The following is a 27,830-nucleotide window of genomic DNA, read 5'->3' as shown; positions in this document are numbered from 1 at the left end:
GCTGCCAGGTCCAGGACTCAAACCACAGTTGGCCATGTGGGAATCCAGCACCCTTAACCATTACGCCACCTGCTAGCCCCAGCTATGTTCTGTTCTTGAGAGCATGAGCTGGTTTGGTTTCTTTCCTTCCTTTTTAAGTTTTATTATTATTATTATTATTATTATCATAAAATGGATACACTCACCCTAGAGAGACAGAGACAATGAGAGGGAAAGTGAGAAATCACCTGCTGAGAGGGAATGCCTACACCACAATCCATTCTTCCCCATTCTCCTCTGGGATTCTGGGCATACGCACACAAGTGCCCAGAGTGATTTTCAAACCACCAGGTCCAGGACTTGAACCCTAGTCAGCCATATGGGAATTCAGCACCTTAACTTCCATACCACCTCCTGATCATTGAGCTGGGTTTCTTTTTTCTTTTCTTTTTCTTTTTTATTGCCTTAGGATGTGTGTGCTTCCTGGGGGCAGAGAGATGGAGACAGTGAAAGGGGAAAGTGAGAAATCACCCCTAGCAGGACTGGCCACAACACAATCCCTTCTCCTACCAGGATCTTGAGCATGTACACACATGGGTCCAGTGTGATTTTGAAGCTACTGGGTCCACTTGTCCAGCGACTCTCACATTTGGCCATGTGCGAGTCCAGCAACATAACTTATATGCCATCTGCTGGCTTCTAAATACTAGTACAGGTAATAGCTAACGGTTTAATGTCCAGCTGCTGGAGACTGATTCTTGGCCTAACTCCTACTAGCCATGTGACATCAGGCAAGTCACTTAATGAGACTCAATCATCTCATTTGTAAAGTGGGGACATTAATAAGAACTGTCACACAGTGCTATTTTGAGAATCTGGCATGTAAATAATTCAATAAATATAGATTACTGGTAGTATCTAAATATGTTTACAATATATTCCCAAGGTTTTTAAAGTTACAGACTACTGATGGAGCTGGCAGGTGGCGTATTGGTGAAGGCACTAGACTCCTGGATGGTTGACTGCAGTCTGAGTCCCAGACCCGTAGCTTGAAATTCACACTGGACACATGTACATGCATGCCGAAGATCCCGAGAGGAGGGACCAACAGATGGCATAATGGTTATGTCCCTGTATTCTGACTTAGTTGACCATGGTTTGAGTCCTGGACTCAGCGGCTTAAAACCCATGCTGGGTGTATGTGCCCAAAATACTGAGAGGAGAATGAAGGAGAAAAGATTGTGGTGTGGCCATCCCACTTGGGAGGTGAGTTCTCACTTTATGTCTCTCTATCTCTCTGTATCTCTCTGGTGAGCACAAACACCCTATAGTAAAAATCTCCTGGGATTATGGTGTGGCCATTTCCCTAGGGGATGATTTCTCACTTTCGGTCTTTCTAGCACATGCACCCACCCTACAGCAAAAAAAGAAAAAAAAAAAAGTTAGGCTACTATTAAAGGATCTTATTTGGGCCAGAGGTGGTATAGTGGTTCAGGTGCTGAACTTTTATGTGGTCGAACATGGTTTGGGTCCTGGACCTGCAGCTTGATGCACTAAGTGTGTGAGTGTGCATGCCCAAAATCTCAAGAGGAGAATGGAGGAGAAGAAATTGTGGCATAGCAGTCTTCCCCAGGCGGTGATGGTGACGGTGGTGGGGTATTGGGATTTGTCATTTTCCTTTTCTCTCTGTCTCTCTCTGGTGAGTGCACACATCCTATAGCAAAACAAACAAACAAGCAAAACAAAAACAAAAAAAATTAAGAAAATATCCTATTTGTATAAAACATTTTCCTTATACATACATATATATGTGCACATACATATTTACAAAAAAATACATGAAGTCCTTGAGAGATACGGACTCAGAACTACAGAGAACATAAATGACATTTTTCCTGCCTTATATAGTCCTGCATCACTTGTCATTTTTATAATGAGCTTCTATTATTTTTATAAGAAAACAAAGAGAAAACCATAAAAGGAACAAATCAAATGACTTCTGATCCTGGAGCCTGGACCACAAGGCAAAGTGTAAAAGAGAGGAGCTCTGGCCCGCTGCAGTGTGCAGCAGGAGTGCCACGCTCTGCCGTGCCAGAATGTATGGGAGACAGGGTGACCCTGTACATGCTGCACATGCATACACGTGCTCCTGTGATCCTGGCTGGCCAGGAAGGCTCGGGGAGGTCTGCAGTGTGAGACCCTCTAGCAGATGCTTTTCTTTCTCTTGAAAGAAAGGGAAGGAAAAGAGGGAGGGAGGGATGGAGGGAAGGAAGGAAAGAAGGTAGGCAGGCAGGCAGGCAAGAAGACAGGTAGATTTTTTTTTAAAGGAGAGAGAAAGAGAGACCAGGTTGTCTATGAGATCTTTGACAATAGAGCAGATACTCTGAGCCAAGGCAAGCCTAAATGACAAAAAAGAAAATAAGACTGTGGTAATGAGTGCACACATCCTATAGCAAAACAAACAAACAAGCAAAACAAAAACAAAAAAAATTAAGAAAATATCCTATTTGTATAAAACATTTTCCTTATACATACATATATATGTGCACATACATATTTACAAAAAAATACATGAAGTCCTTGAGAGATACGGACTCAGAACTACAGAGAACATAAATGACATTTTTCCTGCCTTATATAGTCCTGCATCACTTGTCATTTTTATAATGAGCTTCTATTATTTTTATAAGAAAACAAAGAGAAAACCATAAAAGGAACAAATCAAATGACTTCTGATCCTGGAGCCTGGACCACAAGGCGAAGTGTAAAAGAGAGGAGCTCTGGCCCGCTGCAGTGTGCAGCAGGAGTGCCACGCTCTGCCGTGCCAGAATGTATGGGAGACAGGGTGACCCTGTACATGCTGCACATGCATACACGTGCTCCTGTGATCCTGGCTGGCCAGGAAGGCTCGGGGAGGTCTGCAGTGTGAGACCCTCTAGCAGATGCTTTTCTTTCTCTTGAAAGAAAGGGAAGGAAAAGAGGGAGGGAGGGATGGAGGGAAGGAAGGAAAGAAGGTAGGCAGGCAGGCAGGCAAGAAGACAGGTAGATTTTTTTTTAAAGGAGAGAGAAAGAGAGACCAGGTTGTCTATGAGATCTTTGACAATAGAGCAGATACTCTGAGCCAAGGCAAGCCTAAATGACAAAAAAGAAAATAAGACTGTGGTAAAAAGGAATGATAAAGGGGATGGATACAAAATAGGACAAACTGCACAGGGTTTGAGGTGACAACACGTAACTAACATTTTCCATGTCAAGAGTAGATGTGACCTCTCGCTATTTTTAGTGGAATACAGTGCTTTGCGTTGTCTGCCATAGAAGCAAAGCTTATTCCTCTGTCTATGGCTAAGTCTGACCATGGCTAAGTCTGACTTGCACTTTGGGTGGTTAAAGTTTGAAAAAATATAGATTTCTCTGAAGGGAAAAATTTCGAGTCTGTGTGCCAAGTGAAGAAGAATTTATAGGGCCACCTTTGAATGAAATGTTCTGGGTGTTAGAAAATCATTGTGAACAACATAACGACAGGCTTAATGATTAGATTGAGGTTTCCGCACCTGTAACTTAATCCAAGAAGCTGCCTTTACTGAATAGAGTGAAGAAGGAATTTATGACATTACTGCAATGAATTTTCAAAGTGTGATTTCTTTTCAACCAGAATTTGATAAGCAAAAATAACATTCTTGCCTTTCTACCTTCTAAAGAGGATACTGACAAGCTATGAAGCATCTGAAACAACCTGCACTGGATCTCAACTTCTGCCTGGACCAATGAAACCATGAGCTCAGTGCTCTTAAGTAACACCGGGGCTGGAGAAGCCACTTTCCACGTGGCTGCTCACATAGCTAAAAGATGATGCCAATGAAAGTTTCAGTTTCTTCCCATGTGGGCCTTCCCACAGAGTTGCTTGTGTGCCCGAGTCCAAAGCAAGATATCTAAGAGAGCAAGGCAGGAGCCGCATGGCCTTTTATAACCTAACCTTGAAGTCACATAGTAGCCTCACAAGTCAGCAGAGGCCAACCCTGATTCACTGATGGAGGGAAATATAAAAGAGAGTAACAAGAAGAGGCAGAGATTATTGGAAGTCATCCTGAGGGCTGATGACTATAGGCACCAGTATATGCTGATGTTTTAGTCTATACTGGAGACAGTGTAGGACAAAGGTGATATTCTTGGTGGAGGTTATCAATGCCTGAGGTAGGACACAGAAGTTTTGAGTAATCTCAAGACCAGATACAGTTCTGTCTTGAAGCAGGGAATGGACAGTTTGACCACTAAGTTGTGTCTGGGATCTAGCTGAGATCTATTTCCCACTTATTTCTAAGCTTGGGACCTTCTGTTCCAGACTAAACAGCCCATCGGTGAATTGATTAATTCCTTCCACAAAATTTAGAGTATTCACTATGTGTGAGGCAGTGACTGGCACTAGAATTATTCCCACCTAACAGTAACTATTATATTATAGCAAAGGCTGTAAATTCTACCTGATTAATGAATTATATATATTTTTAAAAGAACTACTTATTTGTTTCTTTTAATTTGACCATAGAGAGACAGAGAAAGAGAGGGACAGTGAGAAAGTAAGTTGCCAGGTCTGGGTCTCAAAACATGGTCAGCCATGTGGGAGCCCAGTGTCCCAACCACCACACCACCTACTGGCCTGTAATAAATTATATTTTTATAAGAAAATTTACAGCATGCCACAAGGACTAAAGGCAGTGATAGAAAAGTGATGTTAAGCTGAGAAAGGATGAGCCTGAGATATTCAGAGAAATGGGAGCTGGGAGGGAGCCGTAGGCAAAAGGATCAGTTTACACACAACCCCTGAGGTGGGGCTATGACAGGGAGCTCTGAATCCCGAACTGCCTGCCCTATACTTTGGGAGTTATGATAACTGTGATTCATTTGGCTCTGCTTATTATTGGGAGAAAACTCTTAGCCTTCTTTTCTTTTTCTTTTTTTTTTTTTTTTTTTTTTTTTGAGAGGTTTTTGCTATAGGGCACGTGCACTTGCCAGAAAGACAGAGAGAGAGACAGAAAGTGAGAACTCACCCCCCAGAGGGGATGGCCACATTGCCAATCCCTTCTCCTCCATTCTCCTCTCAGGATCTTGGGCACGCACGCATATGCACCAGGCATGAGTCTAAGCCACTGGGTCCGGGACTTGAACCACGGTCGACTATGTGGGAGTCCAGCGACATAGCCATTAGGTCAACTGCTGTTCCCAACATTTAGTCATTTAATACCAAATTTTCCTCTTACTTCTGGATAAACACAAATTGTGTGTTTTCCAGAAACCCAAAATATCAAGGCAAAGTTGTGAAGAAAACATCACTTGTATCTCAAAAGAAAGGAAAGATAACTCAATTAGAATAGAAAAATTTAACTGAGTATCTTATTGCTTAAAAGCGTTCAATGCCTGAAATTAAACAAAACAGTTCCAGAAATACTGCAAAGTGGGTATTGCAACTCACAACCACTGGCATCATAGCCATCATTTTACACAGGCAAATAATCATAAGAGGATGTTCAGCTATTCTTATGGACAATCAACTCCACTCTTTTACTATGCTTGAAATACTCTCAGATACCCAAATCGTAAAGGAGCATGAGCAAAACTACGTAATGGTCTCTTTAAGATAAAACTGGCAGTGTTTAACTAGAAATTACTGAGTGTTCCAGAAATGACATTCTGTGTTCTGCAGTAAGAGCTGGTTTTTGTGTGTTTTCTTCCCTCCCTTTGGGTTACAACAATGAGTCACCATTACCTGCAAAGCTAGACATGCAGATGCGGCTCTTGTGCCAGAAAGGCAAGGTACCAGTTGGCCGGGATTTAAAATAAGAAGGGTAGAAATGTTTAATTTACCGATTTAATTAAACATAAAAGCTTCCAGGGAGGAAAACATGTCCCCCAATCACCATTTCCCACTTTTAAAATGTCTCTACTGCTCTTCATTCCAAAGAAGTTACGTACGTTAGAGAACTAATTTTTAATGATGCATATAAAGCATCAATTCGCCCCTAATCAGAAATACTGTAATGAAGACCTACGCAAACAAAACCCCCAAGTTTTCTCTTACCGCACCACAATTCCGAAGGAAACTTATTTAAACCTATTTACATAAAGGCTATGTCTTGTGCCCACCTGTCTTTGGCCTCCATGAGACACAGTGAAGGTGAGGTAGTGGAAACACAAGCTCGGAAGTTTCCTAAGAATATGATGATTCGGTTTGATGCCCACCAGCCCCAAGTTACCGTCTATGACAACTTTTCGCAGTCCTTTCCCCCAAGAGGAGATAGTCCCAGCCAGGAAACCTGATTCTTGTTTTCATAATGCTTCAGGCATGCATAACAAAAAGCTGCTCTTTATTCCCATAGAGTATAGAGGAGAACTCACCATCTGAGCTGAAAAGCTAATAGTTTCACCTTTGTCTTTGTGAAACTGAGTAGTCAGAAAGAAAATAAGAGGGTAAACTCACACTATACCTTCCCAGAAATAAAGGAAAAAGTGATTAATGAATATGAGCACATATTTTTTAAAATAAAAGAATTCCCCAAAATTCATGGAAAGTGGAGTTAAAGTACTATTCTGGTGCAAAACAAAAATCCATGCATTTTTTCCCCATCATATGCATTTCTCATTAACTTTCTGAAGATTCCTTCTATCTCTTTATGAAGCTAATAATGATATAAATATATAAGTATTTCAAGATATCCATTGGGTTCACAGAGCATGGATGGATTTGGCTTATAAATTACTCCAAGATCTCTTTAGTGCCTACATTTTCAACTCTAACTATGTTTCAAGTTCTGAAGCCCAATTTTCTCAATTGTAATGAAATGTGTCCAAACGTGACTCCCATGACTAAGTGACAAAGAAAGTGCTTGGATTTTAGAGGTGGTAATAAGACAACAACAAGGCCAACAGCTTTATAGCATGAAGCTGACACGGGGGATATGAACCCCAAATGAAGAGGAAGTACTTCGTGTGTTTGTGTCTGTGTGTATGTAGGGACCAATGAGTCTTTTAAAAAAAATAAAAAAGGGAGACATTTTGACTGTGAAAGGGTGAGTTTTCAGTTTCTCTAAAGGGACTTTTAAGGGGCACATTGTTCGGAAGAAGGTAATACCTAGATGAGACTGTTTGTCTAGCAGACCAGAACTGTTTTTAATTTTATGTTCTGCACTGCTAGTACTCAATAAATTGTCTGCAGCAATATTCTAACAGTGATAAGAAGTCAAGTATACTCATTGTTCCTGTATTGACATTTGGTGGTGGCTGTCTCGAACACGGTTATAATGGACAAAGGCAAGTACTTTAAAAGGGACATTCATGAGTAAATCTGCTTATTTATTTCTGTATGCCACCTACAAAAAGACTTCTATCCTCTTTTCATTTTTTCTTGAAATTTTTTTATATCCAGGAGCTTCAGTACCAGCATCTTCATCTTTAAATAAGACCATATAAAATTTCTCAAATGTGTTCCCATAGAAAAGGCGATGACACCTAGAGAGCCACTGTGACTCTATCATTCTATCAGCTTAGCATGGCTGCCTCCTTTCAGCAGAAAAGAATCCTCGTTGGGAGATATTCTCTCTCTGGCTTCAATTCTTCAACTTTAATGTTAGCTACCAATCAGTTTAACCCACCTACCTATTAACATGGATGACTAGGTAACCCAGCTGGGTCAATCACTACTCCTCACTTGTGACTGGCCCCAGGAATGCACACATGATCAACATAGGCCAATGAGAGTCTGACCTGTTTGACTATGGCGATGCAATGGAAGTCAGCTGGCAAGTTGCCATCAACTCTGCTTCTGGCCATGGGAGGAAGGCGGGATGAGGAAGTGGAGTCAACATTCAGAAAGAGGCAGAGCTGTGAGGGGGCAAGACCTGATTTTGAGTCCCATCTCTGGCATTGTTCATTCAAATGTATGAGCTGTCCCAAGACTCTTTCAAATAATCATCCTCTTATTCATTTGCTTAAGGTAGTTCAGGTTAGATTTTCCTATCACTTCCTGATTAATCCAGATTCTAATCACAGTAAGAATTTTACACAGTGGTCTGCACACAATAGACAATATATGTAGGTACATAAAGAAGTTTTTTTTTTTCTTTAGGAACAGAAGGGGGAATTCTAAATTAGATGACTGAAATTTATTGTTGTTATTAGCACGAATAGAGATATTATTTCAGATCCACTGATATTTCAGGTCTTACTATGTGAAAGGGCAAAAGGCATAAACCAATACTGTCCAATGGAAATACAATTTGAACCACATAAACGACTATTTTCAGTTAAGTTATTTCTCTCATAGGAAAGAGACAAATATACAAGACATCCTTGACAAGGCCTCTCCACGCTGTTTTACACCCTACCTCTCCATTCTATTGTCCTCCCATCAAACCTCCTAGCCAATGAGGATCATGGGCATACATATGTTTTAGGATCTGAACCTAAGCCTCACCTGGAGCTCAACTATCATGCATTGGTACTCTGTCACCTGCACCACCACACATGCATAATTTTAAATACTTTAGCAGCCATGTTTTAAAAAGTAAAGGAAAATGGTTGAACTGTATTTTAATATTTATTTTACTTAACCCAATATATAAAAAATTATCATTTGATGATATAATCCATGTTAAAAAAAAATCAATGGTATATTTTAATGTTCTTTTCTCTTGAGTCTTCAAAATCCAGCATATATTTTGTACTTGCAGAACATCTCAATTTAAAAGAGCTACAATTAAAGTATAACCACACATAAATACTATAGTCCCTGATTTTTTAAAAATGTCTTGTTTTAAAAATATCTTGTTTAAAAATATTTAATTCCATTTGTTATTTTTTTAAAGAATTATTTGTTTAATTTTGTTTATTAATTTATATTACTTTTAGCAGAGAGAGACACACACACAGAGAGAGGGAAAGTGAGAAAGCAAGCCACTAGATCTAGGACTCGAACCATGGTCACCACATGGGAGTATCCAGTGCCTTAACCACCATGCCACCTGCTGGTCCCATTATTATTATTTTTTACTTTGACCAGAGAAAGACACAAAGAGAGGGAAAGGGAAAATGAGAAAGCAAGCCGCCAGGTCCAGGACTTGAACTGTGGTTGGCCATGTAGGAATCCAGTGCCTTTAATTACCACACCACCTGCTGATCCCAATAGTCCCTGATTTTAATCCTCATTCTACCACTAACTAGTTTTATGACCTTGGGAGACTTATCTGATTTTATCTGGACTTTAGTTTCCTGTGTACAAAATGGGGATAATTTACATACTATTCTGTAACCATATGTTTCCATTATTACTTACAAAAGAGGTAGTTATTTCCCAAATTCTGATAAATGGTGATGCAAAATAATGAAAAAATAACAGTACCCAGAAATCTAAAAGCAATGTAGGAATTTAACTTAGTGCTATAGCCAATTTTAAAAATATATACGAGTTTAGGGGTCAGCAGGTGGCCTAGTGGTTATGTAGCTGGAGTCCCACATGGCTGACTGTGGTTCAAGTCGCAGACCTGGAGGTTAGAAACACACACTGGGTGCATGTGCATGTGCCGAGGACCCCAGGAGGAGAATAGAAGGAATTATGGTGTGGACATACTCCCTGGGGGGTGATTCCTCTTCTCCCCTCTCTCTTTCTCTGGCAAGGACACATGTCCTAAGGCAAAAATCTCTACAAAAAGAACGTGTTTAAAAAATGTTTTTTACTGTGAACTCCATTTTTTCCAGTTCAATATTCCAATTAAAAAATTAAATTGTACCCAGAAAAATGGGGGTGATAATAATCATCCCTTTACCATAGGGTAGATGAAATTAAAGAGATGAGCAAATTAGATAAAGTTGCTGTCCATAATCCACTACATATTCCAGGGGGATACAATGGATAACTTACTGGTATAAATATAAACAGAATATTGTTGGATAATGCTCAAATAACAATATACTCCATTATTAAGATAGCAAATAACTATTAGGAGATGGGAAGAAGGGGGCTGCTTAGACAGGATCATCAGGGAGGACCTTTCTGAGGTGGTGATCAGTTTGCAATCTGAGAATTCAGCAGTAAAACAGAGCCAGCCACACCACAGTCCAGGGGAGGAGGCCAAGATCACTATTCCAGAAACCTGGTAACCGTCTTCCAGAAAGAAAACACAGAAATACGTATCGTAGTGAAGACTCCTGGGTTGTAACTCACATCCCAGTGGCCAGTGTCAAGTCATTTCCTAAGTTCCAATGCGATGAAGGGCTGGCGACAGCTGCTTAGCGGCCTGCATACTTTCCTCAGGCAGCCCTTGCATCTGTTCCACTGCCCCTTCCCCCCCGACCCAAGAGAGGCAATTAAAGAGAGAAAACAAACTCTACTGAGAGAAGGATGGGCAGGCCCTGGTGGCATCATAAACATCAGAACACGGTAACTGCAAGGCAACTCTGGTTGCAGAATAGGCAGGTGTAAGTATCACGGGGTAACCTTGACATCCTCCCCACGAGCGTGTGTTTTGGGACAGTCCTGAGCTTGTGAGGTCCTGCAGAGACACACTCTCTGGGCGGTGCACATCTTGTTGTAGCTACTGCCAAGTGCCAAATTTGTCCTGGCTCAGGGCTGGGCCCGCTGCTTGCTGTCTTGTTTTCATTCCCTCTGCCTGTTTCTCTTTGAAAGCAAATTGCTTCCCCAGGCTGTTCATGACATGTCTCAGGCAGCTGGCCTGGCATTCTCTAGAGGGGTTTTGGGTTTGCCATGCAGGTAAGACAACTCAAGAGGGTTAGCTTATCACAGCAGCTGGGAGTTCAGAAAGGAATTTGTGCCAAGTCTGTCCTTAGCTCCTTAAGCACATGGTTCCTTTTCGCTTCCCCTACACTACTGCAAAAGAAAAATCGTACTACCCACTTTTTGCAGTAGAGGAAACTGAGCCCAGAAAGGTTAAGTCATTTCCTCAAATCCACACAGCAATTAAGCAGTGATTCCAAAACTTTTGATATTTCCCATGCTTTGAGCTGAATGGAAGCAGTTAAGGCTGGAGAGAAGGGAAATGCATGGAGTGTCATGTGACAAGCCACGAAATCCTTCACAGGTGAACAACTCAAGAAAAGGAAGAACCTGAACTTGATTCTGCATCTTTTGAGACTCTGACTTCACACTCCTAGAACACCATGTATAGCTTTTCCACACGGCTCCCACGTTGGCTCCAATGACGACAGACAATGCGTAGAAAAGACTCCCAGGGCACAGGGAGTACATCACAGGGAACAGAATCCGGAGAAAGGGTTAGAAGAATTTGGATCAGCACTGCAAAGCCAGATGCTAAATTCATTACCAGCTGCCTTTAGGAGAGCTTTCAGAAACCCAGGATCGTAAGATTGAGACAAGAATTTGAACGAAAAATAGAAAGGAAAAACAGATCACATTAATCATCCTCAATAGGTCGCACTTCCACCTGCAGCAGCAATAGAAGTTTACATGTGGTAGCGTCAGGATCTATACAGAAACCCACGGAAATCTTGCCACCTACCTTTCCAGTCCAGCCCACCCCAACCTCCTCACACTGACTTCCTTGCAAACCCCAGCACCCGCTTCCTTGCCATGTCCAGTGTTTCCTTTTTGCTTGCCATTCTTAGACAGCTTTGATTTCCTGTCACATTTGACAATGCTTGTCATTCCCTCTTAATAGCATGCCCTCCCTGGCCTTCTGTGACATTATCTAAGTGTTTTAGTCCTATGCTGTGTAACAAATTAGCTTGAAACTCAGTAGGTTAAAACAGTACGCATTTCGATGGTTTATTACCTATTCATGATGATGTGTATAGTATTGTCAACGAGACTGGTCTCAGATATACTTCATGTTGGGTAAATTCTCTTTACGAGCCAAATGATGTATAGTGATCGAAGGTTTAAAAAAGGTAAGAAGAATAATAAAAACAAAAAACAATACACATTTCGTCTCTCATGGTTCCTGGGGGTCAGGAAGCCAGGCATAGCTTACCTGGGTCCCCAGTTTCAGGGTCTCTCACAGGCTACACGAAGGGACTGACTGGAGCCATGTCCTCCTGAATGGGGCTGGATTTGTTTCCAGGCTCTCTCAGTAATCACTGGCAGGATTCAGTTTCTCTTGGGTTGTTGGAATGAAGCCTCAGTCGTCACTGGCTGATTGCCGGAAGCCACACTCAATTCTTTGCTATGTGGGCCTCTCTGTAGGGAGCTTCATCAGAGTAAGAGGGTGACAGCAAGAGAGTGAGAGAATGCCAGCAAGATGGAACTCACAGTCTTTATTGCATAATGCAATCATGGAAGCAACATTTCATTATCTTTGTTGTATTCTGTTCACTAGAACAAAGTCACTAGATGCAGCTTACTCTCTAGGGGAGGGGACTACACAAGGGTGTAAATACCAGGAGGTGAGAACCATTAGTCACCATCTTAGAAACCTGCCTACTGGGACCAGCAGTTAGCGTAATGGCTATGTCGCTAGACTCCCATGTAGTCGATTGCGGTTCGAGTCCCGGACCCGGTGGCTTAAAATTCACGCCAGGCGCGTGTGCATGCACAAGATCCCGAGAGGAGAATGGAGGAGAAAGGATTGCGGCATGACCATCCCTCCTGGGGGGTGATTTCTTGCTTTCTATCTGTCTCTTTCTGTCTGTCTGGTGAGCCACGCACCCTACAGCAAAAACCTCTAAAAAAAAAAAAAGAAACCTGCCTACCACAAAACTGTGTCATCTCTCTGTTGAGTATCATATCTAATACAAGTAAATGCCCAGCGAGTGACAGCTACTTGCAAGGCAGGTAGCAACATTTCCATGGTTTCTGTATAGATCCTATGTGATGCTACCATCGCATTCTCCTGCTCTCCTCCCTCAGTCAGTGACCTTGGGTTGGCCCAAGAGGATGGAGTAAGGACCATGATATCAGATATAAGAAAACGTAAGTATCCCTTCCCCACCCTACTTCATACATGCACTTTTTCCACTATAAGGCAGCCACGGTGGTTACTCTAAAATGCAAATCTGATTATGTCACCCCTGCTCCAAACCTTTCAAAGGGAACCAAATGTCCTTAACATATTCCTTATCATGGCTTTGGAGACTCCCTGCAGATCATATCCAGATTTATTTCTCCAAACTAATTTCTCCCTACACCTCCTCTCTCCTGTTAAGCTTCAGCCATACTTACTTTCTTTTAGTTCTTTACAATTGCTATTTTTTCCTCCCATCTCTAGGTCTCTGCCATATATACTCAGTATCCCAAGGCAAAAGAAATCCCTTCTCTCATCTAGCTTCCATGAGAGTAGAGACATGTCTACTAGTTTATCACCGTGTCCTTAATACGTAGCACAGTGCATGATAGGAGTCAGCCATGTTTTTAGGGAAAGACTATGTATATACCTTATGGAAGATGGCGGCAAGAAGGTCCAGAGACAAAGGGGCTGTGGAACTAGCTGGGTATAGAATTGTCTTCCCAATATCTGCCTCTCAGGTCTCTACTTCATTCTAAGACGTCCTGTTTCAGAACAGAAAGAAGTGACATCAGACCTTAGGGGCTCTGTGTTTTTAGGGCTTCAAAATGCATGAAGAAGCATTTATATCAAGAGCCATCTTTCATATCAGAAGTTCCTGACATGTGTTTTCAATGAATGATTAACTTAAGAGGTCCAAGTACAAAGATGACCCCATCAGTCTTACAAAAACACTAGTCAGCATTGACTGGTATCATGGTGCTAGATGTTTCACATGTAGTAGTGTCTCGTTTGATGTTTATAACAGTGCTGTGGGTAAAGATCATTATTCCTATTTCACGGATGAGGGAAAAAAGATTCACAGAGGTACAGTTACCTGGCCACACTAATACGGGTAGTAAGTCAACTGACTTGGGATAAAACAATGATAATGACTGCTACTATTACTAAGCCTTTACTATGAGCCAAATCTTTTACCAGGACTTGATGTGGGTTCTCTTAATTAGTCCTCTTATAAATCCATTAAAAATTGGATTCTAATGTTATCCTAAAATTAGATATGAAGAGATAGAAGTTCAGGGATTTTCAGATTATTGCTTCTAATTAAACAGGTAGAAAGAGGAAGCATTGCATCTTTTCTTTTTCAGTATATACTTTTTATTACAGTGACATTTTAACAAATACTTTGCAACTATAAAACATCTTAGGGAACATATTAGGACTATAAGCTGACAATGGTGGCCAAAGTGAGTTGTTTTATTTTATTTTATTTTTTTTACTTTTCTAAGAAGAAAAGTATGGTATAAGTATTTAGGAGGCTTGAAATCATCGACACTGGAAAACAAATAAAATTTATTACAGCGAACTTGAAATCTATTTTATAGATAAATCAAGATTAAGTTAAAGTCAGCCATTAGTACGATTACTTGCCTACATGTTATTCGAGAAAAGGAAAGTATGTCAAGATATAAGGACACGGAAATATTTTTATTTCCTGTTGTGTTGAAAATAATTACAAAAATGTAATTCAAGATTCCATTTCTCCAGCCTGGTTTCTTCTTACTTGTATCATGAAGGTGAAGGCATAGACATTAATTATTCAGAATATCCTGGTTTTCCAGGGTGGTCATACATCTGATATGCTCTGTGCTTTTCTCACTGTCCTAACTGAATAGTGTTGTATCTCCCTCCTTCACCCAGCATTGGGATTTGAACCCAGGCTGGTCTGGTGTCTAAGCCTACACTATTATCCTTACACAAACACCTCTCACACCGTCCTTTGTCTCAGCTACCCGGGTCACTGTACTAACCACAAAGTAAAGAGAAATTTGTCTCTAAAATGCCAAGATGTATGAAAGCTATTGGTTACTTGCGCAAGGAAAGGCCACAGAGTTTCTAGACTCCAAAAATAATTGTAACAGACTCCTCTGAGGCCTTATGGGGTAACTGAGTGGGAAGGTTTCCCAAGCCTTCATCAAGTCCAGTGGTTTTAAAAGCAGCCTGATAATCAGAATCAGCTGGAAGTTTCCACAAGATGAATATTCCTGAGAGCCATCACAGATCTGTGGACTTGCAGTGCCAGGGCTTAAAAATTTATTTGAACAAATTCCTTGAGGATTCTGATGGCCAGCCAGATGAGAGCCACCAGTTTCTACCCGCAAAGTCTCTGCTATCAAGTAGTCCCCCACCCCCAAGGTCCTTCTGCCTTCATAAATTCCAAAGGAGGATGCTTCATTGCCAACTGATGAGAGTAAGGTTTGGCCTGAAGAACAGCAAAAGGACTTTCTATTTCTTTAGAGAGACTTATCATTTACCTACCCTGTTATATGACTAATCCTGCTGCTGACTTTGTTGAGTTTATTCAAAATTGACATTCTTCTCTGCATGCCACTGAATAGTCGCTTTTCAAACATTAAGTATAAGATGATGATGATGATGATGATGATGTTATCTGTAGCCATTTATGGGCCATATACTGTATGTTTTATGTATGGTATTTCTAATCTCAGCAACTGTACAAAGTACATTTTATTCTATTTTGCACATAAGGAAACTGAGGCTCAGAGAGGGTAATTAATTTACTCAAACATGTCCACTCAGCAAATGGCAGAACCAAGATTTGAATCCAGATCATTTTAAACTCAAGAGCCCCACTTTCTTCCTTTCCCCACTGGCTATATGATCTGTGTCAAGTTATGTAATCTTTTCATGCTTGAGTTTCTTTACCTATGCTAAGAAGGAAAAAAAAAGTACCCCCCTCACAAGGTGGTTGTGCATATTAAGTAAAGTAATTAGCCCAGCAATACTAGATAGATGTTATGGGAGGTTTTTGTTTTGTTTTGTTTGTTTATTTATTTATTTTAATATCAGAGATTCACAAGCAATTCTTGGAAAACACTTAACTCCTTTAAATACAAAAGTTGCCAATAATTTCAGAATGTGCTGGAAGCTATGTCGGATCTCTCAGTTATTCTGAATGCTTATTAGCATATTAAATACTCTGAGAAGTTCCACAGTAAAGAATCCAGTTTCACTTTACCCCAAGCTAGAAGATATAATTAAAAAAAAAAATCATTTAATTTTCACTTAATATTTTGGTCCTACCAAGAAGGAAAGGAGCCTTTTACGCCTGATTTGGAATGGAATTGCTTTGATAATCTCACCCTCTGCTCATGCTTGGAAAAGACCCTACTGGAACATACCATTAAGTACTTGCTTTGATACTGGCTGTTAATCCCATGGCCCAGCTTGACGCTGTCTCTTAGCAACATCCTGTCCTTTTCCCCTTTTCATTCTTGTGCCTCTAACAACACTTCCTCTCCTTTGGTTTCTCTTAGGCCTCCGGCTTTCCAGGCCCCTTAAGCCTCCTGTACACAGAGAGAAGCAGGAGCTGCAGGCCCCGTGCACATATTTATGTTAATAGTGCAGAGGGGAGGAACAGGCTGTTCTAAGGGCTGCTTTCCAACTGTCACATAAATCAGTCAGGAAAAAAAAGTTACTATTTTCACAAAGACACTGCCAGAGTACAGCAGCAGGTCTTGGCAATGCATCATCCCCTGCACCCGCCCCCTAAGCCCAGCCTTCCTAATGCCCCTTATCCTCCATTCTGTACAAGGGAGGGGGATGAAGGATTTCATAGACATGGAGGATTTCCAAGATAGAGAGACTTCTGAGATCATCTAGAGATCAACTAGCGCTAAATCAGATGGAAACGTCTTGTAAATGCCTATGCCCTTTCTCCCGAGATTCTGGTGCAGTTATTTACAGATGGGGCATGAGAACACTTCTTGAAGCTTTCCAGGTGAAAATAATATGAAGTCAGGGCTGAAAGTATTGATGTAGTCAGATCTTCATGAAGAGACTGAGGACAGCAATGAAGCTTCCCTTAGACCACTCAGGGGACTCTTCATATGGCCAAGTCTTACCTCCTCCCCACTGCATTCTGTTCTGTGGTATTACCCTGCCATTATGTTTTGGGGTAGAGCAGCAGAAATACCAAGACAGTGGTATTATTGGAGTTCTGCATTTGAATCACTTAGAAAACCCTTTCAAATCCCCATTCACTTTCCTTGCTCCACCTAGACCGACAGAATCAGAATCTCTCTCTCTCTCTTTTTTTTTAGTTGAACATTGTTTCATGAGAGAAATTTTTTTCTGAGAAATGCATTTTTTTTCCTGAGTACACTGTATAGTGACTCAATCAAGCACATCAACATACATGTTATCGTCAGCAAATAATTTTCCATTTCTTGTTTCCTGTGTGTTTTGCTTTTTTTTCCTCATCCTTGATTCCCTATCTCTTACCCTTTGCCCTCTCCCACTCTCCTCCCACACTGTCTCTGGTATCTATGTTTGCTTTCTATACTGTTTTTCCCCCACATTTTATTGAGTCACTAAAGATCTTAATTAATCTAAATATTTTCATAGCAAGCACAGCTGATATATACATTTCTATGAACACAAGTCCAACTTTAGGCATAAGCCTCAGTGAGTAGAATGAACATCCTATAAAGTAGCACCTAGCTGGGGCTATATAGCTTACTGCAGTCATCGAATAGGTAATTTTTTTTCTGAAACTTTTTTTTCAACTTAATTTACATTCTTTCCCAAGCATCGTCACAGCATATAAAATGTGATGTCACAGTATACAAAATGTGTTTTCCCAGAATCTCTTGATGAACTTCAGCATGCAGATCTTGAAGACTTTAAAAGAGCTCTTGGTAGCAATTTTGATGTGTTCTTCAGTTTAAGAATACTAGCAAGATGGAAGGAACACCAGATTCGGAGTTTAAAAAGCTGGGATCCAAATTCAGCATCTATCAAATCCTAATTGTAGTTCTCTGAACAATTTATATGACCTCTCTGAGCTTCAGTTTCTTCCTCTACTAAGTGGGACTATATGGCAAGCTCTCATGCATGCTTCAATTTTTTAAAAAAGAATTCTTTAATTTATTATTATTTTTTAATTTGACCAAAGAGAGACAGCAAAAGAGAGGGAAAGTGAGAAAGCAAGCCACCAGGTCTGGGACTTGAGCCACTGTCATCCATGTGGGAGTCCAGTGTCCTGATTGCCACGCCATTTGCTGGCCCCTGCATGCATCAATTTTGTAATGCCAATGTCATTTCTCTTAGGAAGTCTTGGCTGAGCTTTTGGAATAGGCCAGTCATCTACCCTCATAGGCTACGCTCTTGGAAAACTCTTTGAACGTCTGCTTCTTGACATTGATTACAATTCACTCATCAAGTAGCATGAAGTTAAATATATGCATTTTGAGTTATTAACAAATAACTAATTAACACTAAGTAAATATGTAATGAGTTACTCCATCTCTACTACCAATATCAGAGTTCAGTGAGATAGAAACTTGGGCTGTCTTGTTCACTGCTGAATCCAGTGTCTGGTAAGAGGCTGCCACCCAATAAGCTGGTTGAACAAACAAATGACTGAGTAAATGGCTGAACAAATGACGAACATATATAAAGTACCTGGCACATAATAACATGCAGCAGAAATGAATGATCAGTATCTTTTTTTTTTTTTTTTTGAGAGGTTTTCGCTATAGGGCGTGTGCACTCGCCAGACAGACAGAGAGAGACAGAGAGACAGAAAGCGAGAAATCACCCCCCAGGGAGGGATGGCCACGCCACAATCCCTTCTCCTCCATTCTCCTCTCGGGATCTTGGGCACGCACGCACACGCGCTGGCGTGAGTTTTAAGCCACCGGGTCTGGGACACGAACCGTGGTCGATTATGTGGGAGTCCAGCGACATAGCCATTACGCTAACTGCTGGTCCCAATGATCATTATCTTCAGAGAGGCCAAGTATCTTGCTCAAATATACACAGCAGAACTAAAATTCAAACTTTGTCTGCCAGTCACATTTTTAATCCATCACATTAACCTGCCTTAAGGTTTTGTACTGAGGGGAGGCATTTAGGGGAAAAAAATGACAGGCCATCTTTGCCCACCAGAATGAGATGGAAACTTAGCTGGCTCTTTTACGCTTCCAAGCCTTCCCTGATTCACTCGGCATGTGTGTACACAGGACAATGATGGCTGCTCATGTGGGCATCCCTGGTCTATTCTTTTCCCTTTTTTTTTTTTGTTTTTTTTTTTTAGTTTTGCTATAGGGCTCATGTGTTCACTGAAGACGGGGATCGGGAGTAGGGTGGGGTTAAAACTTAAAAATTGTACTCGGGGGATGGCCTCACTACAATTTCTTCTCCTCTTAGGATTCTGGACACACACACCTGGCATCTTTTTCAGACTGTCAGGTCTGAGACTCAAATGGCATGGTCGGCCATGTGGGATCCAGCCTCCTTAACCACCATGCCACCTGCTGGTCCCTCCCTGCTCTATTATTGAGAATGCTTTTTAGATCATAAGTTCCTTGAAGGCAGTGACCATGATTTTGGCTCCCGCTACAAGACAGAACCCAGAGGGGCTCTATGATTTGCAGCTGACAGGCTTGTGGGCAGCAACATCTTGATCTTAGCACCAAACTGCATACACATTGATATCAAATATCTATGGATTCTGGATTTTCCCACTGGCCATCCTGCTGTATGTGATCCTGGGGAGGTGGATGACCAGAGGGACACGGGGAGCAGCTGGGATCCACAGACCAGCTGCTTAAGCACACACTGAGCAAGGGAGTTCGAAATGAGACTAGGGGTGGTTATTTCTGGGAGTGACTTTAAATGAGTCCTGTCTCTCTGCCTAGACTGGCATGAAAATTGGTAAATTAATTATTTTTATTTCAAGAGCGTTCATTTAGTCAGTAGTTACTATGCCCTAGATGGTATGCCGAGTGCTGAGCAGACATTGTCTCATTCAGTTCTCTAGGCTCTGGACAGCTGAAATCATTGTCACCAGTGCTTTTTTTTTTTTAGAAGAACACTGAGGCTGAGAGCCATCTACCAAAGGTCACAAACACCAGAGCAAGGGAAAACCAGCACTGGAACCGGGTAATTCCAGGTCCTTCCTTCCTTCCTTCATTCAACAAGTACCTATTGAGCACTTCCTGTACACCATGTTCTACCCCCTCCCAGTTGCAAGAAATATATTAAAGATAAAGGTCTATATCCTGTGAGACATAGGTTCTCTCAGGAGGAGACAGACCACACAAAATAAATTTAAATGCTGAGTAAAATATGTGAATTGTTAGAAAGCAACAGGCAGTGCAAAAAGGATGGGGAGTGAGATTGGTAGGTACAGGGGCTGTGATGCAGGTTCACCATTTAAACAGGGTAATCTGGACTGGCCTCATGATCAAGTCGTCTTCGAGGAAAGAAGGAAAGGCTTGTAAGAAAGCTAAATGATGCTGGGTTCATACGGCTTCCTTTAGACGAATGAGTGAATAAAACTACCACTGATCGAATACCTCTTGTGGGTCAGAGGCTGTGCCAAGCACTTTATCCACAATTTCTCAGTGAACCTCACCCAGTCTTCTATGAATAATATCATCTCCACTTTTTAGATAAGGAAATTGAGACTCAGTGACTACAAGAAAAAAAAGGATTGTCTAAGATCATTCAGTCACTAAGTGATGGGGTTGGGATTCAAACTTGGGTCTTCCAACTCCACAGTCTCTGTTCTTTTTACTCTCAGACATTTCTCTTCTTTCCTTCCTTACAAAGCACCCTGAGGAGTATAGGAGGCTGAGGTGATAGAGTAAGGAGGGACACAGGAAGTGATCCCTGAGTTAGGGATCAGCCCCTGAGAGGCAGGTGCTCACCCCCTCTGAGCCTGCGTGCTCACACCTATGGGCAGCAAAACAGACCTGCAGTTCTCTTGTATTGGATCTCCTTCCTATCGCTTCATTTTGATTTTAAACACGAATTTCACTTTTTTTTTCTTTAATAGTTAGAGCAGATAAATGTGAAAAAGTCATTCCTAAGAGCTATACCATTTGCAAGTGTCAGAAAATGGGTGACTTCTGAAAGTTTGTCATTGGCTTCTAAGAGGGCTGCTCCTTCACAGAGGAACTGTGGCACCTTGGGCACTGGAGGCAGTAGGGTAGGCATCTTTCCAGAGTGCTTTGGAAGGAATCGTTCATAAAGTTGATGATGTCTTACTGTCAGCTTGGCAAGTGAGGCTCTCATCGGTGGTGTCCCCCAAGTCTGGCCTCATTTCTGCTGCAAGACTTTAGGTGTCAAATGCAAGTCTTCCTAGCCTACACTCATATTCTCTGCTCCCCCCGCCTCTGGAAGACAGTAACAAACTCACAGAAAATGACATCCGTGTAGAAATCTGCAAGCAAAAGAAGTAGGTTGCTTGAGTGAGTTTGGACACTCCAAAGCAAACCTACAGGGGCCAGCAGTTAGTGTAATGGGTATGTTGCTGGACTCCCACGTAGTCAACCATGGTTCGTGTCCCAGACCCGGTGGCTTAAAACTCACACCTGGCTGCATGCCCAAGATCTTAAGAGGAGAATGGAGGAGAAGGGATTGCGGCGTGGCCATCCCCACTGGGGAGTGATTTCTCGCTTTCTGTCTCTCTGCCTCTCTCTGTCTGTCTGGTGAGTGCACACACCCTATAACAAAAACCTCTTAAAAAAAAAACAAAACCAAAACCAAAAAAAAAAAAAGAAAAAACATAACAAACCTACCAAGACAGTGAGGTGGGGATGTGAAATGGCTGATGTGGGAATGCTTTGAAAAGTTAGGAGCATCACAGAAATACAATTAGAGCTATGAAAAAGAGGGAGTTGAAGAGAAGTCCTCTTTTGGGGCTGCCCTGAGCTTCATAGCCTCAGTTTACCTTTTCATCCGAAGCCAACTCCAAAGGTTTACATGTGCCTTTGCACCCACTGTACATATACACGTTGGATATTTACATAGAAGGACAAGTCGTATCTGTGAGAGCATGTTTATGGTTTGAAAGCTCTCCTCATAAGCATTAACCAAACAAGCTCAGAACAGCTCAGTTCACGGGATGCAGTGTTTTAAGTCCTTATTTTGCAAATAAGGAAACAAAGGCAACAGAAGTTCAGTGACTTGTCCAAGGTCAGAGCTGCTGAATGAGAGTGTGCCTCAGGCCCGGTGTCCTGAGTGAACCATCCACGCCTTTGTCCCTGACCAGGAAAGACGGTACCCAACCTATCCAGCTGTACAGTATGATCACAGGCCACCTCTCTGTCCCTCTCTCTTGTTTCTGGGTCTCTATTTACTCAGAGTCTCTATTCCTCTCTCCCTTCTTTCCCATCTCTCTTCCTCTTCCTTTCTGTCTCTCAACTGAGATTTAAGCTCACTCCAGGGTGAAATGAGCAGAAGAGCTTCGATATAAGGTGATCTCTCCTACAACATGATCCTGTGGCAAAGACTCCCCAAAGGATATTGTGATGTAACTTAGTAAATTAGCCTGGAGCCCTGAGGTGGCTGCATGCGCTGGTGGCTCACAACAGGTCAAACCTTCACCGAGAGCAGCATGTGGGACAGCATCCCATGAGAGTGTAGGCTCCCCCAGGGAGATGATCTAAGTGGCTCAGAATCAAGTCTGAGCTCCCATTCCTTCAAGGCCCTTCCTGGTGTCTCCTTCACTTTGATCACACTTTGTTTTATTTGCCTATCTAAAGTCTGTCTTCCCCTCAACATGCAGCTGCACAAAGCGGGAACTATGTCTGCCTGGTTAGCCATTATCCCGCTGGTCCACAGCAGTGTCACATTGGCAGATAAGCCCTCACAAATACGTGGGGAATAACTGTATACGGGGATAAATGAAGTACTAATGGAATAACACTGGTTTAGTATAACATCCTTCTTAAGAACACTTGCATTTCCAAAGAAGATTTAATCAAGGATGCATATTAACCTTATTAGTATTTTCTCGTGGGAGGAATTCCACGTGGATGGCCCATCCTGGAGTGAGCGATGAGAAGCAAGCATCTCCCAGCATTTCTCAAATGCCACTCAGCAGATCCCTTAGCATTCAGTCAGTCCTATCACCAGAACCAAGAGTGTGTGGAACCCAAGAACTTTGAGGAAGCTGAGAAAGGAGGCAGCTGGGTTTGACTCAGTTCCACACAGACTTCTCCCAGTGCGCTTCTGTTCTCATCCTGAACACGAGGCAGATGATTAGAAGTCCTGAGTCACAGCCTTGAAGACAAGGTACCTAAGGGACAATAAAATCCAAGCCTACTGCCAGCCCTGCTCAGTCTGCTGTTACTGGAATGAAGTCCCTCTTTTCATTCTATTCAAATTGACAGAACTATCTGATAGGGGTCAGGCCTCAGATAAAATGTCAACCAAAGGCTCAGAAGGCCACAGCCTGAACAAACGTGTGGTAATTTAATGTACTGGATAAAAATTGGTATGGAATTTAATGGCCTGACTGCTTCCTTTATTAAATACTCCTCACTTGCTTGTCTGGATGAAAAATCTGCAAGGTGCTATGAATAAAATACACATCTAAGGCCACTGTGGCTTCTTCTACTCAAAGTGAAGATGATTCCATAGACAACCTGTGAAAGGCATACTAGAGTGGTCTTCTCCCTAATCTAAATGCAGAGGAAAAACCCCAAACCTTGAGCAGGTCTTAAACTCCAATGCAAACTCTGATATCAAACGATCCAACCAAAACTATTCCCTAATTACAGGAACAACCATCACTGGCTATTTAGTACATGCCAGGTGCTGTGCCACGCATCTATCATTTACTGGCCAGCGAGCCCTTTGACTGAGTCTATAAGATAGGTGGCATCATTTGCTCTATTTGAGAGAAACTGAAACGGAGGGATGGATATTCTGAAATGTGCCCAAGCTTGCAAGCAAACCAAGACCAGGATTGAAACCTGGGCATTTCACGTCTAATAGAAGCTCTCCTCTTAATCATGGTTGGGTAGCAAATCTGACATGCAGGAATAGGAATGTGCCAGTGTTCCTCAGAACTATGGCCTCCATTGCAGTGGCACCTGATGATGCCATGTACAACTTCATTTTTCATTTTAGTTGCTCATCCAAAGAGCAAAGAGTAGAATAAGTAACTGGAAAATTCAGTCTCCAGGTGCTTTTGCATGTCACCAATGAACTAGATGGGTCAGCACCCCCTCCTGTCTGTTTCTGGGATTTTGAAGAAATGCTTAAAATCATTTTTGTACACTCTTAGCTTTTGGGTAGAGTTACAACTACAGGTTGTCTAGGACTCCTACCACCCACTGTGAAGGTCAGAATAATGAACAACACAGGCAAAGGAGATGCCCTGATGGGGGACTGGCATGCCTCACTCACTCCTATACACTTGATCTTTGCAGCAGACTTAAATCAAATTTGAACTTCCTCACATAATGTATGAACAGATGCCCAACACCAGTAGTGTGGAATGGAATGACAACTAAATAATATTTTTCACATATCATTTTGGCAAAAATTTCTAAGTCTCATAATATCGATCACAACAAAGGTGAGGGAGAGTAGGTCATTTCATAGACTGCTGATGAAGGTGTGAATTAGGACGATCATTTAGAAGGCAACCTGGAAGTATCAAATATATGTACCACCTGTGACCCAGCAATTCTAGTTCTTGCTATCAACCACCAGGAAATACTTATACATACTCCCAAGAATGTTCATTGCAGTATCATTAGTGTACCAAAAAAATCTGAGCCAAAATGTAATATATCCATACGATGGAAAGTTATGCACCTCATAAAAAGGTAAGTCTCATTGTAACAATAATTTTTAAAAAATGTTTAAGGCGTACTATTAATTTAAAAAAAACCCACACAATATGGTATTATCCAATTACACACACATAATACACACCCATGCATGCAAAAAAGGAGTAAAAAAATACACACCAAACTCAAGAGATGAAATTACTTCCGGTGAAGCTCCAGGGACAGGGAGCAACAGCCAAGGAGCCCACTCATCACTTACGCATTCACCAAATACTGTTCAGCATCTTCTATGTAAGACACTGATGCTGCTTGGTGATGAAGAAAACAGACAAGTCACTGATCATGACAGACACCTTCCAGCATTCTTGGTATTACTAGGTATACTTATAGAGCAAGTGTGTGTACGTGTGTGTGTGTGTGTGTGTATTAGGTATACTTATAGAGCAAGTGTGTGAACGTGTGTGTGTGTGTGTGTGTGTGTGTATAACTGCGTCATTAAAAATGAGTCGAAATAAAAGCAAGCAAAACAACCCCCACACTTTTACATAAATGGAATGTCAAAGGATTTTGAAAGTATTTGCAAATAGTTCCAACTGTAAATGCTGTGTTGGTGACTGCCACATGGCTACTGAAATGTTCCCCTTTGGAAGGTTGGCGCAGACATAGATGCAGGGACAATCTCACAGAGCTCAAACATTTCCACAGAATTGTGTCCATTCCTTCTATTAACATTCTTTTAGGAGAAACATTAGACACAAAGTATGAATAAAACCCAATCCAATTACATATCTGCCAGAGACAGTATAATTGCAGTAGCACCATTCAAGAGCCCCAAACTGGAAATTGCCTACATGGTCACCAACAGTTCAAAAGATAAACAATATACTATGTTCATACAAAATGATATAAAAAAGAAATTAAAATAAATGCATCAGAACTATATGTAGCAACATGGATGAATCTTGCCAACATAGTGTTAAGTGAAGGAAGGCTGGCATGTGTAAGGTAATATACCGCGCAGCTCCATTTATATGAAGTTCAATAATAGGCCAAAATAATACTTGATACTTGAAGATGGAATAGTGGTTATTTTTGGACGGGAGTAGTAACTTGAGCACATTATAGAGGCTTTGGGGTGCTACAGTTGTTCTTGATCTGGGTGCTGGTTGCATGGGTATGTTTAGTTTATGAAAATTAGTTTTTGTTTTACAATTCCAATTTGTGATTTTTTAGTAAGTAGAGTCTACTTCTATCAAAAACTGGGACCACTAGATGGCATAACGGTTACATTGCTGGACTTCCATGTAGTCAACTGTGGTTTGAGTCCCAGACCCAGTGGCTTAAAACTCACACCAGGCATGTGTGTGTGCATGCCCAAGATTCTAAGAGGAGAATGGAGGAGAAGGGAATGCAGTGTAGCCATCACCTTGGACAGTGATTTCTTGCTTCTGTCTTTCTATTTCTCCAGTGAGCACATGTACCCTATAGCAAAAATCTCCTTCTAAAAATAAAAATTTACAAAACAAGTAAAACATAAAACATTAAACCCTGAAATTCAATTTGATTTTTTTTCCAGAATGCACATGTATTCTCTAGAGAAACAGAGTGGGAGAGGGAGAAAGAACTCCCTAAGGGAATGTGGTCATACTGCAATTCTTTCTCTTCCATCTTGCCAACCAGTTGGGATTTGAGGTATGCATGTACACATGCATATGTGTCAAGCTACCCTAGCCAGGATTTCAACTGTGCTATCAGCCATGTGGAACCTGTCTCCTTTAACCACTAGGGCACAGGGCAGGCTCTCTAATTTGCATTTTTAAAATTTTATCTTTAGCTCATACACTCTCTGGGTTCTGGCTTTACCATGTGTGAAAACAGAAATGGATTTATTCATTGATCAGTAAGAGCCTTTCTAGACTTATGGTTCTACATATGAACTCTTCCACTGCAATGATCCATTTCTTTTTTTCTTTTATCTTAAGAGAGATTTTTTACAATAGAGCGTGTGCATACACTGGAGAGACAGAAAGACAGAAAGCAAGAAATCATCCCCCAGAGGGGATGGCAACAATTGCAATCCCTTCTCTTCCTTTCTCCTCTTGGGATTTTGGGCACGCACACACATGGTGTGAGTTTTAAGCCATCAGGTCTGGAACTCGAACTACAGTAGACTATGTAGGAGTCCAGCAATGAAACCATTACGCCATCTGCTGGTCCCTACAATGATCTATTTCTAAAGCAATAGGGAAAAAAAAAAAGACAAAAAAAACCACCAGAATTAGCCTGGTCATTTGCTATTGAAATTTGTAGATGACTTCTAATGTCACATGTGACCCATTTTCAATGCACTATTGTAAGTTAAAGGCACAATCAATGAACAAGGGAAATTTTCTCTTCCAGGCAAAAGCATGCAATTAATTCTTTCCCAGAGTGCTTGGAAGATGAGTGGGAATACACTAAATGCTACTCTGCCAAGCATCCTCCTGTCATGCCAACTCAAACACTGTGATGGGAGAGTCAGCAATTTAGGAGGCAGGGCAGTTCCTGGTAGGAAGGAGGCAGCTACCATGCTCACAATGGAAGACTGTTGTTTGAATAGGCACTTCCTCTCCAAGGGGAGTTGGCTCCTAATTTTCCTCTTACCACTACTGGAAGTCTTTGAATGGCAATATCACAGCTTGTACCTTTTCACAACAGGAAAGTGTGACATCCACAATCTTGGCACAAGTGGAGGAAAAGTTCTATGTGTCAATTTCTATATAAGGACCAGGAAAATGATTTCTATAGTGTAGACAATGATGTAATCATCAGACTCAAGGCTGGCCTTCAGCCAGGGAAAATTCCTAGCTATATCAAAGCCTCACTGATCTACCAAAGACCCCCGAAGAAAGGCAACACTTAGAGTGTTGAGCAGATACATTGTATAAACTCTATTTAAACCCAAAGAAATGGGCCCTAGGGACAGCAAGACTGCCTGTGGTGAGTATGCTCATTGTAGAGGTGTTTTCCTGATTGTTTAGGAGATTTAGGCCTTACATTTAGGGTCAGTTCTCACAAAAATGCTCAAATTAGCAGCAGAAAATAGTCAAGGACAAAATCTGATAGGTAGCTTCAGTTGTCTAATAATCAGAGGTGAAGGATCAGTTTTGTAGTTTTGTTTCATTTTATTTGGTTACTTATTTCTAATTTTTCACAGGTCAATCTGTTGCTTAAAATTTAATAAAAATGCCTGACTGAAAATGGAATAAGAAGATAAGCAAAATATAAGCCT

At 41.4% G+C, this 27,830-nt stretch overlaps 1 protein-coding gene across 7 annotated transcripts in view; it reads left to right on the top strand.

The window, feature by feature from the left end:
- Positions 1-27,830, top strand: part of LOC102490674 (uncharacterized) — a 321,768-nt gene that overhangs the window by 262,523 nt on the left and 31,415 nt on the right. For 2 of the 7 annotated variants that reach the window (XR_335913.2, XR_335912.2), the window contains exon 6: positions 19,836-19,910. The exons of 1 other annotated variant lie outside the window; for it this stretch is intronic. The gene's annotated coding sequence lies outside the window, so the exon portion shown is untranslated. Of the gene's footprint in view, positions 1-19,835; positions 20,839-27,830 lie in introns of those variants that run through there. 4 more of the 7 variants (XR_003550980.1, XR_001371088.2, XR_335916.1 and 1 more) reach the window with 3 other exon arrangements.

This window comes from Tupaia chinensis, unplaced genomic scaffold, assembly GCF_000334495.1.
Source record: "Tupaia chinensis unplaced genomic scaffold, TupChi_1.0 Scaffold000569_1, whole genome shotgun sequence".
NCBI classification, from domain to species: Eukaryota; Metazoa; Chordata; class Mammalia; order Scandentia; family Tupaiidae; genus Tupaia; species Tupaia belangeri.
This window is presented reverse-complemented; position numbering and strand designations above follow the sequence as displayed.